Source organism: Alligator mississippiensis, chromosome 15 (genome assembly GCF_030867095.1).
Source record: "Alligator mississippiensis isolate rAllMis1 chromosome 15, rAllMis1, whole genome shotgun sequence".
Taxonomy (NCBI): Eukaryota; Metazoa; Chordata; order Crocodylia; family Alligatoridae; genus Alligator; species Alligator mississippiensis.
In genome coordinates this window covers 34,902,854-34,919,907 of record NC_081838.1, presented here as the reverse complement: position 1 = coordinate 34,919,907, position 17,054 = coordinate 34,902,854, and the positions used below count along the sequence as shown (strand labels likewise).

The 17,054-nt window shown below is 42.8% G+C and overlaps 1 pseudogene; it reads right to left on the bottom strand.

The window, feature by feature from the left end:
• The window catches only part of LOC132245623 (leucine-rich repeat transmembrane neuronal protein 4-like), an 85,160-nt pseudogene extending 68,327 nt beyond the window's left edge, over positions 1 to 16,833 (bottom strand).
• Positions 16,834 to 17,054: the final 221 nt, after the last annotated feature.

The following is a 17,054-nucleotide window of genomic DNA, read 5'->3' as shown; positions in this document are numbered from 1 at the left end:
CTTAAGGGAAATGTCAGAGCTAAAAAGAAAATGGATATGCTTAGGTTCTTTGATCTTTAATGAATACTGGTCACAACCAATGCTCACTTAAAATACGGATGCCTGATTCCCAGCCATTAAGGACTTTAAGCATCATTACTTCTATTTGGTGAAATAAACTTATTAAGCTCTCATGGTAGCCTCAACAGTGCTTGTGGGTGTGCAGGGAAAAAAACCCCACACATTGCTGACTGTCTGAGACCAGAATTTCTAGTGGTTGTGCGGACCAGGCCCCGAGCCCGCCCTCGTCGCCATGCACGGCGGTGATTCCGATCCCATTCTGGCCGCCATGGGCAAGCCGGGGGTGAACCGGGGTCATACCAGACCCGTCTCCGGTGCACGCGGGCTGTGGCCGTCAGCCCGGACACGTGGGGTGGGAGAAACCACGGGATGGTTTTGTGCATGTGAGTTAGAATTAGTCACGGAGGCGTAACGATTGATTGAAAAGATTGTTTACTTACACCCAAAGATGGTATCGGTGTAGGCTGGATAGGTTTCCAGGCACAGCTCCCGCTTGAACCCTTGTTGGAGGACTCTGACAAAGTGATTGCTCCCACGGAGTTTGCTAGGCTCCGCGGGTCCGGTTAAGTTGAATTCGAAAAGTTTCCCCGGAGCTATTCAGGCTCCGTGGGTCCATTACGTTTTCCCCGGAGTTTGCTAGGCTCCATGGGGTCTGAAATTATAGGAAAGGGATACGTCTAGGATTGCGCTCGGCGATGGGGAGAGGCGAGAAGCGAAAGCTCCGTAGGCTCGGTTCTATTGCCTCTCTCTGCCTCCTTAGGGGAGGTGCGCCGGATCCGCGAGGGTCCACAGCGCTTGGAGATCTTCTCACAGAATCTCTCTCTCTCCTCCCTCCTCCAGTGTTTGTGGAGTCCTCCAACTTGGGCGGAAACCACACAAGCCTTATGTACGGCTAGCAAGCCAATCACTAACCGCCACGTGTGCCTAAATTAGGAGTCGGCCAATAACATGGCGTGGACCCTAATACAAATGGCGGGAACTTCTTTACAGTGTGTATCACTACGATGCAAAAGAGATGCACACTGCAAAGAAGCTGTAATTTGGCGGGAAATTCCCCGTTGCACCAGAGCTCTCTCTAGCAGCAGAGAGCTCTACCGTGCAAAGAAAGCGACAAAAATGGTGGGAAATAATTTAGCGGTGCCGAAGCACACACACAAACAAAAAATCACAACTTTGGGTTGTGACAGTGGTGAGATGGAGGAACTGGCGAGGAGTTAGCTTTATGTCAGGGCTCCATTTCCTGGGTAATGTTATTAATTTATTCATTAAAAAGTTATCAAATTATTGAAAAGAAAGCACCATCCTGAGATGTAGATAACAGCAGTTCTGCGTCCCATCTGAATGGTATGTTCACTTCAGCAGAACTTTTATTTACCAATAATGTTTCATAACTTTTACTTTTATTATTATTCAGTTCAGCCGAGCTTTTTTTTTCCAACTCTGTTTACACATTTTAATGAGGTTTTAATCTTTCTTGACTTATTTATTTAGATAATTTCTTTTACAAAAGTAAAGTGCCTTAAAGTGTAATTGAGGAAAGCAATGCCTCTTTCAACCTGGGTCTGCATCTCTAATTCCCCTTTCTTAATATTTCCCAACCCTTAAAAAAACCCGCAAAAACAAAAGATCCTACACATGGGATCTTGTGAGAATGTGTATGGTGGGGGTATTACTTGTTTAAATTAATTCAGATAGAATTCACATCCTTATGACAGTACCGTGAATGCTACAGGTCTCGTACAGAACAACTGATTGTCAAATTAACTTTGGCCTTTTGAGGTTTGTTCATAAATTTTAAAAAGCATTTTTAAATCAAGGAGTAATGTAGGAACCATCATGGCAAACCTAGAGCTGACATCAACTGTTGCAAATTAAAAAGAAATCCCCTGACGGCAAGCAGCCTGCTTTCTATTTTGTGCAGTTCCTAGTGTGCTTGCTTGCACAACTGTTTACACTGCAGGTTGAAGGAGCTCTGCATGGTGGGTACGTGTTGAACTCTTTTGGGTACTGAACTTGTCTGGAAAATTTGGCCTTCACTGTAACAATGGGGCTTGATGGGTGCTGCAAGCTTTTATAACTCTGGCTTTCATTTGCCGGTGTAAGTAGGAGCAAGAGCTCGATGACATGGCCTTCGAACAATCTGAGTCGTAGAGACTTTTCTCAAGCTAATTCTAAATAGGATTTCACAGCAGAATACTTTTCCAAGAAGCAACATTACTGTAGTTTCTGACGAGGATGATAGCTTATGAAGAATGAAAAAAAGTGTGTTTTTAGAGTTCACCTGGTCAATAGATTGGTTATAACCATCTATATAGCAAGGCTTGAGTGGTCTATTTATAGCTATCCAGAATACCTACCAGTAGTGTCTGCACCAAGATTATAACCTCTATTTTTGAGCCTCCCCACCACACAGACCTCCTCCCAGTTTACTGGCTCATGTCCCAGGGAGAGTGGGGAAGAACGTGAAGGGGGGCTCTGGATGCTTAAAGTGTGAAATTTGAACACTTCTGCCTCTAGCTTTTTGAACATCTGTACCTAGCTAAAGAGTGCTTAACACATGAGGTTAAAAATGAGCTTGTTCACTGAGTCCAGTACCCTGTAGCTGCACTTCACTTAAGATCTTAAACGTGTCTAAATTTAAATACCATTTAACACCATAGTGGCCCCTGAAGATTTTCTGGCCCACAACTGCTTCTTAGGCATAATACATGCATGACTACTTTATATGTAAGAGACTTAACAGGATTTTTCCTGTTTCGTTTTCTGAGCAGTAGAAGTATTTAAAGAGCATTAATCTAGTCAAACTTAATTTACCTCATTTTTTTTTTACCCATGGCTTGCAATCATTTTTCACCATCCCTATGCTAGCTAGCTATTGTTTTGTAAACAAATGGCTTCATTCAATTTGGTTTCAGATTTAATTGTTCCTTATTGGAAATGTCAGGTTTCACAGTTGGTTAATGAGGATGCTAGTGGAAAGAGAAAAAGAGAGGGGCGGTGGCCAAGGGAAAGCACACTTCATTAGGGAACCTTTGCAGGGGCCACCCAGCTGTAGTTCAAGTCAGATCCATGGGTCTGTGACCAGACTCTGTAAAATATGGTGTCTTGACTATAATCACTGAGGTGATGTCCTAGAGGGAAAATCTTTGCTCATGTTGAAACTGGCTAAGTTCCTAGCTCCATTACCGATAAATCATCTGGCTTCTCCTCCACAATAATCACACCCTGCCCCCATTATGCTGGAGGAGAAGAGGTTAAAGAAAAAAGCAACAGAGAAAAGTTTTTTCTTCCACTCTGTGGTTTAATAATCAATGCTGTTCCACAGCCTTTCCTCCTTTGTTGGTACACCTAAAGACCCCCTGGCTATTTCAGTTTCCTCAACTATCGGAAGGCAGCAGCATGAAAGTACCTGACACTCAGGTGTTGCCCAGCAGCTTTCCCTGCAGCAGAGCTACGGGGATGCCATGGACTCCTGCTTCTTGCACACATGAAAGTGTTCTGTGCACGGGGAAATCACTCAAACATTTTCAGGAACTTTATTCAATCAAGTAGCTGAGAGGTGGGGGGTGAGGGTAAATGAAGGAGAGGAAGACCCTTGAATAAACTAGTACTTGACTTATTTCTAATACACTGATGCCATTAGGCAGCAAAAGGTCAGATATGTATGAAATGCTTCTGAGGATTCCTTCAAAGCTGACCCTTTCTATCAAGGTGACAGTGACCTCCATAGATCAAGCTGACATACCCATGGATTCTCAAGATCGGCGGCATTAGACAACCCTGTTTCCCCACAGCGAGGGTATGTTTTGCAGTGAAATTTTGCAATGTGCTTTCCTCTGCCTCCAAGATTTCCTTCCTACTCACAGAAGATTGGCATTTGGGTGGCAAAGGGATGACACAGGACTGTCCTCTGGTTAACTTGCCATATAGGGTGCCTATAGACATGCTTGCTGGTGTTCTAATAAGCACATGGAACAGACTTGATTAATGGAGCCTACTCCAACAAGTTCCAATTAGAACACTCCAGCATTGCCTTGGTGTCATGTGTATTAAGCCCCCGTGCATTTCAGAACGGCCACAGGGGCACTTCATGTACTCTCAATGAAAAAGCTCTAGATAAAGCATCCCACAGACATTTTGAAATATGCGAGGGCTTAATACACACGACAGTGAGCCATTTTAACTAAAGCAGATGTCCAGAAACTGCTTTAATTAAAACACCTCCCACCCAACACCAAGCATGTATGTAGGCAGCCCTAGATTCTGGAGACCTAAATTTGAGTCTCAACTATGCCAACAATCCCAGCAAGTGATTTAAACCAGATTTTTCAATATTCAGTGTCCATGACTGGGCCCAGGTTTTTAAAACAACTCAGATCCCATTTGAGTAGCTGGTCCGCAAGTATCACAATGGGCTTTGCCCAAAGCTTATCATTTTAAAAAAAATTAATATTATTTTGCAAGGCAGCGTCTCTGAGGAGCACCAATCCCAGACCAGGACCCCGCTGTGTTAAACACAATACGAGTCCATACCAGAAAGATGGTCTGACCTTTTCATCTCCCTTGTCCCTTAAATCTGTAAGTTAGGGATAAACACTACTCTCTACCTTGTAAGAGTGTTTCAGGACAAATGCATCAACATAGGATATACATTAATACACCATGGCACTGAGAGCCATATAAGAACCCTCACAGGTAGCCCAGAAAGCAATCTCTGCCTGTATGATTAAGCATCTATTTATTGTGTATATGAAATTATAATAAATATTTTAAATATTTTGCAGAGCATGAAGGAAAGTTAAATGTAACTGAAATAATTAATCCTCCTTATAGTTCCATCTTTAATGAAAGCTCTGGAGTGACCTCTGCAGAGCCAAACTGTTTTTAAAAGCAATGAAACACTTGGGAGAGTGATTGACTTAGACATAATAATGCCACATCCATCCACTAATTGGAATACATTAAAAGTTTAAGTTTGATCAATATTTGTCACTCTCAACCACCAGTTAATATTAATAAAGTAGATTACTGTCAGAACAAAAAAAGCAAGAAGCATCTATGAAATTGTTATGACATAATCAAGACTAGCAGTTAAAACTGATCTATAAATCCAACACCAGAACGGTGCAGTCATATATCATTAAGGGAATGCATCTTGCTACCCATCCTGTATTTGGGGTACTTTCTCCATAAAAAGTACAGTAGTCTAAGCCCATTTAGCAGTTACGAAACACTTTCTATGAAATGGCTTTGACTCGGTGTTATCGGTCTGCCTTATGCTACTTACACGTTTAAACGAAAGGTTCCCTTCATCTTTCCAAAAGAAGGAAAAAATCCACTTTCAGTTCTTAAACAAGTAAATAGTGCATAGAGAATTGTTTAAGGAAAAAAAGAGATAGAATTAGAAAGAGGCTTTTATATATTTATGCAAAGCCTCCAGAAAGACAATAGCTGCCAAAGAACTGAGCTGCTGTGCGGGGAATTTATTACATAACAAAAACGGCAAAATCGGCTTTATTTGCCAGGTATGGAAAATGGTAAAAGTTATGCAGTGTTGCCTACAGACTGAAATCCTATTCAAGTCAGTGGAGAAGTTCCCACGGAGTTCAAGGACATTTGGAATGAGAACCCAAGCTTTCCATCCCCACAAACCTCAGGCACCACTTAATATAACATTTCAGCACTGGCGTTAAACCCATCTCTCAACAACAACTACAGCATACACCTCTTTTTAGGCACAGGAGAAGTCCCAAGCAAGAGACTGGACTTCAGCTTTGGTGTTGAATTGGACTCAAGTAACATGATTTTGGCTCATTTCCATAAGAGCTGCTTTTTAGAAACACTGAGCACTTTCAGCTCCCATGCACTTCAAACAGGATGATGAGCATGCAGCATTTCTGAAAAACTGCTTTCATTGCCTCATACCCATATACAAAATGATAGGCTAATGCTATTTCATGGAAATATTCTGAGGCTTAAACTAATAGATCTAAAGCTCACTCACATCCTCAGAAGAAAAATGCTACAAAAATGCAAAATATTGCTATAATAAACATTCAACAGTACAAATCATAATAATCATTTTCTTCCCTTCTCCAGCAGCAAAGGAGAAAATATAATACTTACCATGGTAGAATTACCATGTCTTGGAGAGACTATAAATGGAAAATTCTCACATGATATTGCCTTGGATGAAAGCTCCTATGAAAGTGTAAATTATTATCATTAAAATAATGATTTTCTACTCTGCTTAAGTTTTGCAGCTTGCACCGAAATTGAAAAAAAAAGAAGCTCAAGGACATAATGTGAATTTTCCACAGCATTTGGTCTCCATCTGAATTGTGTAGCCCTCACAATCAGCACACAGAGACCGCATTAAGAAAGAAGGCCCTATGGTACAGGATCCAAATTCGTTGCCTTATTTTTCTCAGATAATTTTAAAGCCAGGAATGACTACAGAGATTGTAAGCAGTACCTCACCAGTTCCAATCCAGTTCAGGTAGGAAGATGAACAGAAGAGATCATCAAGTGATGGCTCTGAGGTGTCACATATAAAATGTGTTCTTTAGTCTCAGGGCAGCTATCATGGATAAAAACACCACTCCATTTGGCCATTCCAGACACCCCTCGCTGCCACTCTCAGCAGACAAGCAAATCATTAAAATGACCACAGAGGCTGATTTAACCTCTCAAACCCTCAAAATATTCTTTCCCCATGGCAAGATCAAGACACGCTGGCTGGGGAAGCATGCAGAATCTTGCCTGGCGTTTGACTGGGTAATAGTTCCTTGAGAAGCAAGCCAGAAAACAATGCAGATGCCTTCTAAAAATGTTGCTTTGAGTTAGAACTGGTTTAAAATTTTCCATTGAAAAAGCTTGCTTGAAAAAGATGTTTTGAACAACATCTGAAAAGATGTGTTGAGAATGTATTGATTTTGTCAAAAAAAAAAAAAAAGAAAAAGCAAAACCAACATTCAGTTCTGAGCAAGTCAAAATATTTTATTTCAGTCCAATCTTAACTTCTATCAATGGTGAAAAATCCAGAAGTTCCTATTTTCCACCCTGATTTGGGATTAAGTGAAATTTCAGAAACTCAGCATATTTGTTTTCTAATCATTTCCACCCCTATTTTTGAGAGTCTCTGTCACCAGCTGCTAGACATCCTTACAGAAGTACTTCAACTGAGTTCAGTCAGTGTTTTAGGTTCCCCATTCCTCTGTAAATAAGGACTAAAACACCTCAAACTTTTATACAGAAAAATGGAGAGTCCCAAATTAGAGAAAAGGATGGAAGTAGGTGAGAATAGGCTGTGATCCAAAATCCATTTGAATCAATGCATTCAGTGTCTAAAGTTTAAAGTTACTTTATAAATTCTCACTTTTCAAATTCAAGTTGAATCCAAACATGATTTATATATGATCAATAGATATTGCAAGTACGTTGCAGATATGAATAGATGGTGTGAAGTATGTGCTAGGCCCCATCAATCTAAGCTGTTAGAGACCTGGGGTTATATAAGTAATCTTTTGACCCAGTAAACTTTATAATCATCCACAAACATTGCTTGGGATCAGCGTGGAAGTACACAGATACAATTCTTGTGTTCTACAACAAGAAGTCAGACTACATATGATCACATTATCCTTTCTGGCACAGATAACAATTCCTGAACATGTCCATCAGTCACATACTAACTACAGCTGGTTAAAACTTGCCTGATGAAGTGGACTGAGGAGGATGGGGGGGGGGGGGGTGCAACCATCTGTGCCTCCAATTCCCAAGTGGGTGCTATTTGAGGGGCAGGAGGAAGGGGAGGGTGATTGGTTAATTATTCTTGTTACACTTTTGGTCTCTCCAACTCTTTTTGTCCCTGCATCCCCAAAACAGCAGAGGGAGATTTGTTTATTTTTAAACATTTTTTTCAATTCTATTTTTTGTTCCTTTGAAGGAAGGGAAAACAAAACCTTGCCCAGTTTGGTCATTATCCTGCCACAAACTATTTGTAAATGGAACTTCAATATTCAAGTGTGACCATAAGAGACTGGAAAAAATATTTATGATGCTTGAAACAAATCCTTTCTATTTCATGCACAGCTGATTTACACTACACTGTTTAATGACTTTTCTATTTTTCATCTTGCCATTTGCTGATCTTTTTTGGTGTCTTACTTGCCACCAATCACACCCTAAGTACAGTAATGCTCTCTAGGGCTGTGCAAAACAGGACCGTTTCATTTTTCCTTTTTTTTTTTTTTTTGCCATTTCGATGGGACAGTGTTTCATTTTGAGTTTCGGTTTGTTTTGAAAGCACTGTTCCTTTTTGTTTCATTGCAACTGTTTCGACATTTTGCCCTTAGGCTATAATGGGCAAGCACAGAACTGCCTATAACGTTATCATGTTTTGGCTGATTTGAATGAAAATAGCAGGGATGGTAGCCCCTTCTGAGGGCATGAAGCCCACGAAGTTTGCAGGAGATAGGTGATAGAGTTTCTGGGAAAATACGCTTCAAGCTGCTGACAAGAAAAACTCATGTCACTTGTAAATGTGAAGGCACAGGGGGGTGAAAATAGCAGGCATGGTAGCCACTGATGAAGCTGGGAAGGTACTTGGTATTTATCTAAAAGTTTTTTGATGATACTCCACATCCCTGCTGATTAACCCCAGAAGGTTGAGGGTATTCAGCATTGCAATACCCAAATGATTTAGAAACTCCTAAATGGTGTAGGACCTTAAAACAAATCAACTCAAAATAAGTCACTTTTAAAAGATATTTAATGCAAATAAATACAAAGGGGGATTCTTAAAAGTACATAAGTGCTTATCTGCCACTGATTTACCTGTGAATGAAACAAACAGGTATGACAGGATTTGCTTTTAAAAATCCTGTTTTCATATTTTGGTTTCTAAGTAACTTAAAAAAAAATTGGGCCAGCACAGATAATCCTCCCACAGGATCTGGCACAGATGATCATCGTCTTAGCCCTCTGAGGTATGGAAGGGGTATCTGTATTTTCTGCAGAGATGCAAGGGCACTGAAGGAGGGAAAGGACTTCCTAGAGGTCAGACAGGATGCTGGTGATACAGCTGGAAATCTAAGTTAGTACCCTCTTTGCACTTACATTTTCACTCCAAACCTTATAGCACTTCATAGGAGTACACATTATGTCCAACTGATTGATAAGGAAGCAGAGTCACAAGGAAAATTGGGTCATTTCACCACATTAATGAAAGACCCAAGGCCTAAGTGAAAAACCTGCCAACCTGACAGAGCCCAATGTCTTAGAAAGGGTTGAACACTGACCCACATGTAGCGCTTCTGAACAGAGAAATCAAGTGGTCCCAGCAATCCAAGATGCCCATGCACTATGGAAAAGCAGTATCACTGTGTAAGAGAAAAATGTATCATAATAGTAACAAGCTTTCCTCACCTCCCTTACCTTTAGATGCATCATACTCCTTTACACATAGTATACAGATTTTCCATGGCCTTCAGAAGCAAGAACCTATGAAAAGTTTTGGACATTAGGGCTAGGGGCAGGCATTCAAAAAGCTGGAGCTGAAATGATTCAACCTTTGCAGGTTAGTCTAACCTGGCTAGGCTGAACTGGTTTGTAACAGGACAAACATTATCTCTTGACTGAGGCAAAGCAGGAGAGTTAGTCTTCCCTCTACCCCCACTGGTAGCTGGGTTTGCCTGCCCTCGTCACCATGCTCCCTGCCTGGGAATAGGCCCCCTGCTTTCCCTTCCGCCTGCAGACGAGGGAGGAGGAGTAACCCCTGTCCCTGCCACTCCCACCCCAAGGGACCCTGCTGGCCAGCATCTGGCCATGTCCCCTCCCCGCATTTGCAGCAGGAGAGGGCAGGGTCCTTGTTGAGGGCAGCAGCCCCTGTCATAATGTGGGGGAGCGCGAGCCCCTTGCCGGTGGGGGCACTGTGCTGCAGGACTGGCAGAGCTGCAGCAGGGTGTGCGCAGTAGCACCGGGGTCCCGAGCGGGCCAGAGCCCTGCAAGCCCCCCGCAGTGCTGCTGTGCTCTGCAGAGCGGCCCCTCCAGGGAAGAGGCTTGCTCTCCAGGAAGCCGTGACAGGCTGCTGCCTGGCGTGGTCATCTACCGCTTGCCACTTCCACTGCCAAGTGTGTGTGTGTGGGGGGGGGGGGGGTGCCTGGGCCCTGCTGCTCGGTCTGTGCTTGGGGCAAGCCCCTTCCCAGCAAGAGGATGCTCATTCAGCTGCTGGCCCCAAATATAGGCCAAGCAGCAGCTGTAGCCAGGCTGGGCAGATCCTTTGCAGTGTCAGTGGCTGTACAGATGTGGGCCTGCAATATTCTCCGAGGGAAAATGGTAGGGGAAGCAGTGGTGAAATCAACTTATCCCAGAATTCTGTGCAGTGATGAGCATCTCTTACAAATTCAGAATTCAGACTGCTGCGCTGATACAATGAGTTATAAGGGAGCACACCTGGGCTTAAATATTAATTGTTTTGATAAACACAGAGCAAACTGACCACGAGATGAAGAATGAATATGCAACAAAACTAACCAAGGCCTAACAAAACAAGGAATCAAGCATATGGGCTCCCCACTCTGCCTAGAAGACATTGTTCAGCCTCTTTAACATAATTTAATTTATTGGTGCCCTAAAGCATATCCATCTGAACAACGAGCTTTATGCCCGTTACTGGAGATGTGCAGTAACTGGGATATTTCTGCTTAGGGGCTATTTTTTTTTTTTAAGAGGTTTCTATTCTGAACTGGAATTAAAACAAAGCATCTTTTGAAACGAATGTTTTCATTCGGAGTCAACTGAAATGTTCCTTCACAATTCAAATTTGTTTTCCATTACAGTTTACACTATAAAAAATAAAAAAAAAATCTACATGAAAAGTTGAAAAGGTTGGATCCAAATGTTTCAATATTAAATGCCTTGTTTTGGGCTCCTTTAGATGAAGTTTCACTGAGAGTGAACATTTTTATTTCTACAAAATGTTTTTCAAAGGAAAAAACATTGCATCCGATCATTTTAATCTACCTTTACTTGTTACATGCTTCTTACATGGTGTTCTAATGCTTAATTCATGTACAGTTTTAAGGCCTTTTAAGACTGTGGGGTTTTTCCATTTTCATTCAATACTATCAAAGTCTTGTCTGGAATAATGTTTGAAGATGTCCCGCAGTGAAAGAATTCTTTTTTCAAGTTAGGGCTCTTGACTTAAGCTTTCTTTCACCAAAGGAATGTGCAACTCAGGGCTGTCTTAATAAGCTTTCCTATGTATAAAAGCTTTAACTTCTTGCAACCTAAAGAAGAAGAGAAAAAGGCAAGGAACAGAAAGGGGGATATTGGACCCTGGTCCTGGAAGAAATTTCAACCCATGGGACATGAGTGTGAGTGTGAATAGAGATTTACAAGTTTCATCCCAACACAAATAGGATTCTGTTTGCCAAGGTTAGCTGACACAAGCACAAAAATGGAGAAGCAATCAATTTGTCTCTAAGAAGGTTGACTGCACTTTGAGATGATGGAACTTATTTTAAAAGTTGGATGATAAAACATCTACACAAAGCAAGACATGCTCTTAACCTTTAAAATAATACAGAGTTTGAAATTTTAAGAGGATACGCACACTATAATATATATATAATTTGAAGTGAAAATAAAGCAAGTGGTTGGCTAAACAACTTTTCCAAAGAGGCAATGCTACCTAGAAGAAGTTAGATTGAAATATTCCAAGCCTTTTTACTCTTGCAAATAAACATTTAATAATGGAGACTGCTGCTTGCACGACTAGTCTAAACAATGTGATAACCATTGATTGAAATCAGTGGAATAGTGCCCAGACATGTTTTACATCAAGCGACTGACTGGTGCTCTCTGTGTATGGGGCAGGGGTCTCTGTGTGTATAAAATTGAGATTCGTACCAACTGGCAGCCTGATGAAACAAGCCTGGGAATATTTCCACCAATTTCAATTATTTCTACCTGAAATCTTGGCCTCATAGAAGACGAAGTCAAAACTAGCATGGATTTGAATACAACCAGGATTTCATCCTTCGGATAAGTTTCCTAGAAGTAAAATGGCAGCCACATCTGGCGTAGTGTGTCCAGTTTTGCTCCCATCCCCCAGCTACAGAAAGTATGTGGAACAATTGGAGAGAGCCCCGCAGAGGGTAATGGAAAGAGTTAGGGGGCTGGGGCACATCACTTATAGGGAGAGGCTCAGGGAACTGGTCTTATTTCATCTGGAGAAGGGCAGAGTGAGGGGAGATTTGATAGCAGCCTTCAACTCCCAGAAGGGTGGTTGCAAAGAGGATGGAGCTGGACTGTTCTCAGCAGTGGAAGATGACAGAACAAGGAGCAATGGTTTCAAGTTGCAACAAGGGAATTTGAGGTTAGATATTAGGAAAAAAAAAAACCTCTTTCACAAGGAGGGTAGTAAACCACTGGAACAGGCTACCCAGAGATGTTGTGGACTCTGCATCCTTGGAGGTTTTTTAAGACCTGACTATACAAAGACTTGGGTAGGATGATTTAGTTGGGGCTGGTCCTGCTTTGAGCAAGGGGTTGAACTAAATGACTTCCTGAGGTCCCTCCCAACCCTAATTTTCTATGATTCTATGAAATGGCTGGGAAAGAAGCTAACTGGGTCATACATTCAACGCAAGCAGGCAGACGACGTGCATAGTACATCTAGTCTTGTGTATGCCCTGCCATTCACATCAGTTTCAAAATTAGACACCTCTTGCACTCCATACTTTGGTACAGATCTTCAAAAGCTCACAGCATTCTCATTTAAGCATAAAGCAGCTCTAATTTGGGCAACTAAATAAGATGCATTTGCTTTGCAAAAAAGCCCAACAAAAAACAATCGCTCAGCATATAAGCTTCCTTAAAGAACAAAAGGGTCTGCTGGAAGGGACGCAGATCTGACGGTCTGTTTTTTCCCATTACTTTGTTGTCAACTCATGGATTTTGGAGTGATGTGCTGATACTCTTTATATAACTGGCCTTCAGACCTCACCAGACAGAAATCATTAAGGAAACACTGCATTTAGCAACCAAATCATTCTGTACCCATTTAAATACTTATTCAAGCTGTATGTTGAATAAGCATCTCCGATGAGCCCCCGGAGGGGCTGGAAGTGTGTCTGAGGCTGCCAATTCAGACTTGAAAAATCAATTGTAGAAGGCCTTGGCTGGCACCTGTTGCCTCGCCTGTTTGCTCTGACTGCCACTTGCTTTGATAGGACTTTGCATGCACTTGGCTCTGATCCTTTGATATATTCCTCATAAAGCTGTCTTTTAAAGTGTAGCTGTGCAAGAAGTGTAATAACTTACACTTTTGTTTGTTCAAAGGCATAATGCAAGTGCCACATTAAAGCCACTAAAGAAATACACTTCTGAATTGTAATGATTCACTCTACAAACTAACCTGAACAAACTGCAGCTAAGGAGAGGAACCAAAAGTGTTCCCAGTTGGAGGAGCCCAGCACTGATACTGAAGCAAACCAACACTTGCAGGGATCGTTAGCCAACAGGCCTGTGCGAAGTGGGTAGTATTTGCTTCGGATTTGGCTGATTTGTGGACAGTGATTCAATTTGGTGATTTGAATCACTGTCCTGATTTGATTCAGCTGAATCTCCGAGTCAGCCAGGCCAGGCCTATCCCCTGCCCACTCTCCCAGCCAAGCAATGGCTGCCCTACCCCGCCCAGCTCCCAGCACCTGGGGGGAAAAAAGCCCTGGCTTTCAAGGTGCTGGTGGAGGGGGGCACTCCCCTCTGCCCCCCCCACTGCATGGGGGGGGACTCTGCCATCCCCCCCTCCCCTAGCTCCCTCACAGGTGCCCTTAACAGGTCAGCTCTGGCCCTTTAAGAAAAAAAAAAAAACAATGCCCCACCCCAGAAGAAACCCCCGACTCATCTCGCTTCTGCTGGTGGGGTGTGATCCCCGCTGCCCCAAGCCATGTGGGGGGGGTTCTGCACAAGCCCCCAAGGCCCAGAGGCTGCACCAGGAGTGATGAGTCCTGGGGCTTTTCTCTGCTTTTTTTTTTCTTAAAGGGCAGAGCCCTGGCAGGGGGGCAGCCCTGGGGTGGGGGGGCATGATAGTGGGGGAGCTCAGCTACTCTTCCCCACTCTTCCTACCTGCCTCCCAACTCTGACTAGGCTGTTTTTAGTTCCCCAATCCCCCCACCCCTGGAACTACAACCCCACACAGACACATCATCACCCCTCCCCACAGCAGGGTGTCTGTCCTTCCCTCTCCCCTCCCTCCACCTGCTAGGCCCTCTATCCACCCCAAGTTACCTACATGGAATTCCTGGCACCAGCCAAGGTGTGCTCTTGCTGCTCCTGATCTATCACGGCACAGCTTAACAGTAAGATACACGAGCATAGACCAGGTGCAAATGTCTGCACAAACCTGAAGGTGCAACCCTTCCTTGCCTTCTGCCTGACTTCAGACTAACACAGCTAACTACCTCACTTTCCTAGACACAGAAGGAGGTTTGCCACACCTGCCAGGCTGAATTCTCCAGGCTTAGACAGATTTACTTCAAACCATTCTATTTCCCATACCACATACACAAGTCAGAGGTCAGGTTTTTGTCAACCAGTCCTACTCTGGGTTAACTCCTTCACCAGGTACTGAAAAAACACAAGTCCAACAACATTCAAGGCAAGCTGTGGTGTCACAGCTCCTCTAAAAATCTATTCTGCTGCCTTTGTGAATATTGGGGATTTGTACATAGACCCCATGTGCATAAATGCACATCCATGCAGGCATGTGTGCATGCATATGTGTGTGTGCATGTCCCTGCTTAACATCTGCTTTGTTCTCCTGGAGTGTCCCTTCTTGAATATCGAGAAAGCACCTTGTCCCTTCCAAAGCAAATCGTAACAACAATAACTAAAGAAATCAAGCCCCGAAAACTGGGGAATTTTGCAACCTTCATTTAAGCAATCCAATTAGGAGCATATGGATAGGGAGGAAAACTTGTTTTAAAAAAATTGCACTACCAACCCCAAAAGGGAAAGTAACTACTGTAAAAGGTTAAAGGTGGCATTTTTATACTCGGCATCAAAATGAAGCATGATCATGCTGGAGAACATGAGAGCCAAGAGTCTTACCACATCAGTACCAATGTGAACTTTAACGTTTTCAATGTTTAGGACTTGTGTGCCTGCCTAGGAAGATAGGGTGTGAATTAACAGCATACCAACTACTCTTCAATGATTTCCATTATGGACAATTTGAAAGAGCTCCAGCATGGGTTCTATGCAGCTCAGTTCAATTAAAAACAAAGCAAAATGTATTTAATCTCAACCCCAAAACTCAACTAACAAAAAAACAAGTCCCTACTGTAAAAGTAGCACTTGGAAATAAAGGTTGAGGTTAAGCAGAACCATAACAGTTGTAGAGGATCTCTGGAGTTAGCTGCATTACATTGAGCTGAACTTAAAAGTATGCTCAAAGTGTTCATATACAAAGTTATTGCAGATTTGTACACAGCTTACCTGTGCAAGAATAGACCGTGGCAATTAAATCCTCAATTTGTTTACGATCTCTCTCTACCTCAAGTAATGTTTTGTTTAAACACCACAAGGACCATGAGCACCCATCATAAATGCTGAAGGATGAATATGTCTTTTTTAAGGTATCAGTTAGTGTGTTGGAAAATAAAATAGATGAAGAGATAAGAACAGTGAGACAAGAATAGCAGGGCAGCAGATACAGGCTAAGGTTAAGGCTCTGTCATGACCCAAAGGGTATGATTTTGTGTGTGCTTCGGCACTGCAGAATTATTTCCCGCCACATGGAGCTTTCTTTGCACAGTGCAATTCTCAGTTGCATAGAGAAAACCCCGGTGCAAAGGAGTTCCCGCTACCCGTATGTAAATTTGTTTCCCACTATTGGCTGTTTCTAAATTATTCCCACGTGGCAGCTAGCGATTGGCTTGCTAGCCGTACAAGAGGCTTGAGCAGTTTCCGCCCAAGTTGGAGGATTCACATCCATCTTGTGAAGAACTCTAAGCGTGCTGTGGAGCCTAAAAAACTCCACGTATGCCTTAGAGGATGATATAGGAGCCTGATCAACCACTAGCCTCTCCCCGTTGCCGCATAATCCCTTGATGTACCCTACCCTGCGCGCTCGTGGAGAGTCACCTTTTGAACTCTCATCGTGGTATCCAGAGCTCTGTCCGGGTTATTATCAAGAGGCTTGAGTTTTCTGAGGGTCTTGTTCGTGTTTGTGTTGTGGAGCCTAGCAAACTCCACATTTGTTTTGTTTGTAACTGCAAAGCAAGCAAGTTTTCCTGCCTGCACCATGACCATCTACGGTGTAAGTAAAATAATCTTTAATCAACCTCTACACATCAGTGCCTAGTTCCAGTCCATCATGCCGAATTCCCCAACCCACGTGCCAGAGCTGCTGGCCACAGCCTGCTGCGCGCCCCCCGAAAGCCTCGGACCGCTCCCGGCCCGCACAGGCTCAAACTGATTAGGTACATGCCAAGCTAGTCAAAGCTAACCAGGATCTCCAGTCCTAAGATTCAAAGGAAAATCACTGTGATTTATTTTCACAAACCAGAAAAAGGTCCTGCCCTTTAATGTCCAAACATAAATACAACCAAGCTTCCTTCAGTCTGAATCACAACAACAGTATTATAAATTGTGCCTCACCTTGGCAAAATATTTGCAGAGCAATGAAAAGCAAGCACTTGAGAACTTCTCTCCTGCAGACTGCTGCACTCAAGCCCCAGCTCCAAACACAGCAAACTACTTAATTAATTAAATTCCCCACACCTGGTTCAAATCACCTCTCCACCCCCCAGAGGGAACACCTGTGGCCATTATTCTAACCCAAGGAAGAAGTTTTAACTCCTTCCCTGCCAATTTCTGAGGATGGAGAATGGTTTCTTTATTACTTATTGGGATGAAGTCCAGGGAATAAAAACATCACTGGATTTCAAGGATTTTAAATAAACTGTGTGTTTCAATATAAGGCC